The 2384-nt window shown below is 35.2% G+C and overlaps 1 non-coding gene across 1 annotated transcript; it reads left to right on the top strand.

Annotated features, from left to right (window-relative positions):
- The first annotated feature begins 1230 nt into the window (after nucleotides 1–1230).
- Nucleotides 1231–1303, top strand: TRNAM-CAU (transfer RNA methionine (anticodon CAU)). Its single transcript has one exon. It is a non-coding gene; the product is annotated as a tRNA-Met (tRNA).
- The last annotated feature ends 1081 nt before the right edge of the window (nucleotides 1304–2384 follow it).

Raw genomic sequence — 2384 nt, forward strand, 5'->3', positions numbered from 1 at the left:
TGTCATCATTCTGCCTGGTAGGGTGTCTATTCTCAGTCATGTTCCTATATTGACCCTCTTTTTCTTCTCTGTGATCCATTTCTAGTGTTTTATTTTTTGCATTCCCAAGTAGGTGTGACAACGTTATGGTCATATATGTATTTTTCTTTCAGCAAACAAAATAATTAAGTCTTATCTGCCCTCTGGACAACATAGGCTTTGGAAGGACAACTTACTGCTAAATTAACTTTAAATTCAGAACTCTTGAAAGGACAAATCTGAGTAAATATCACTGACAGTATAGAACTGATAACTTCAAAATGACAACTCAGGTAGCTAATTCAAAGGCAAACAATTAGTGCTCTATTTTATAAAGTAAAACAGGAATCCTGAAGATGTGTAGGTATGTGAATTAAATAAGTATTGTGTGATTTCCTTAACATCAGTATCCTTCTTCCATGAAATTAACTTCACATTGAGTTTACATCCAACACACAGATGGCCCCACAGAGAAGTGAAAAATAAATAAACTCCCTTCCTCATTTGACCCAGGTCTGCCCGTCTGAATTTCTTTGTTCTGGTTTCCTAGATTTGCACCTAGTGATTCTTTGACCTACTGGGACTGGAAACACTTTAATTTCTCTTTTCATCTTAACTAGGCAGTAGAAAAAGCAGAGAAGATCTGCAGGGAAAAATCATCCAAAACTACTAGTGGCTTTAGAAGCCTACAGAAATTACCTGATATGACCTACCCGGCATGGCATGGTTGTTCAACTAGCACCAAGTTAGCAAGTTAAATTCTGACCTTCAGGAGAATGTTATCGTTTGTCTCTGGGTAAAGAACAAAATGGAGCTATATTCTTCAGAATTAAGTTGTATTAAATATCAGGACAATAAGCAACATTTTGCAACTCACCCGCTTCCAAAAATGTTCCCACTATGTCCTCAGTCCTTTCCTGGATCTTTAAGGGCAAAAAGCTTAGTATAAGGGAAAGTCTTATAAAAACACTGGCTAGTTTTACTTTACCTCAATGTATTGCATCTCTACACTGGAAAGTTCCATGTATATAATCAAAGCAACTTCGATTTTGAAAGACAATTTGAACCAATCATTGAAATATACTTTGTAGACAATAAAAGAAATTTGATGATTCTAGCATTCTACCAGTTTTCAGTCTTCAAAGGAAAGTGCTATTGTGTCTGTGTCTATATCAGGAGAACAATGTATAAGGAATCAAGAGCACTCTGTGTGCCTCCTTAGCACAGTAGGCAGCGTGTCAGTCTCATAATCTGAAGGTCCTGAGTTCAAACCTCAGAGGAGGCAGTTCTGTTTTGCCATTGTTCTTTGCCCCCGCCCACCCCAAGAAAAGAACTTTCAGAATAATATTCTTTTAGGGATTTTACATTCCTCCTAGTAACTTTACTTTCTTTAATTAATATTGGTTAATAATAAAGTGAAAAATGAAGGAGTGGGCCATATCAAAGAATAAGCCAATTGAAAATTATGATTATAATATTACCAGATTTCAAAACGCATGTCAAATATTTCATTAAAGACATTGTTTCAGATAGGAAGCATGCTACATGGATTGAGATTACAATGAACTGAACATAAAACTAAAAATATTGTATAGGAGAAACTGGTTGTAAATCAAGGTAAATATAAATATATATATATTAATTAGCATCTTTGTAAGAAAAACCTATAGAAGGAGTGTGTTCTTTTGACCCCAGAAAGAGTGGTAGTGGTTAAGAAATGTGTGTGGGTATTTTAATGGGATGCTTTGGACCTTAGAGAATATATACTGACAAAAAAATCTGTGTGTATATATGTTAATGGGTGTATGAGGGACTGGGAGAGCAGGAAGGGACCTGGTAGGGTTCAATGTGCATTCAATTTCAAACAGAGAAACCAGGCCAAGAGGCCGATATGCTCAGATATACATTAGGATTAGTGTAAGCAATCACTCTGGGGCTTTTAAGAAATGTCAGTCTTTAAAAAGGAACATTGGGCAATCTGTAAAAATAATCAAAGGGATATGGAAAGGCTTGTTTTTTATCCCAACACTTCCAACCAATCACCAAGCATCCCTTTTGCCCCATACTGTGGACTGAAGAGAAACACGGAGTGGGGAGAAGAGAAATGGAGTGAATATGAAATGGAGTGAATGGAGTCTGAGGATTAGGAGATGAAATTAATTAATCATTATTTTTCCTTTCAAAAAATGATTAAGATAGAGGTCCATCTCAGTATCAGTCATAGTTTGGTGTATAATTAAAGAACCTTCATATTATGATGCTGAATTTATAAAAGAAAATTGAGTATTTAAACATTTTATGTCAAGAAAGTTTCAGGAACCAAGACAATAGTACTAAAAATAACTGAAAAGAAAAAATAATCATAG

The sequence above is a fragment of the Equus asinus genome, chromosome 12 (assembly GCF_041296235.1).
Source record: "Equus asinus isolate D_3611 breed Donkey chromosome 12, EquAss-T2T_v2, whole genome shotgun sequence".
NCBI lineage: Eukaryota > Metazoa > Chordata > Mammalia > Perissodactyla > Equidae > Equus > Equus asinus.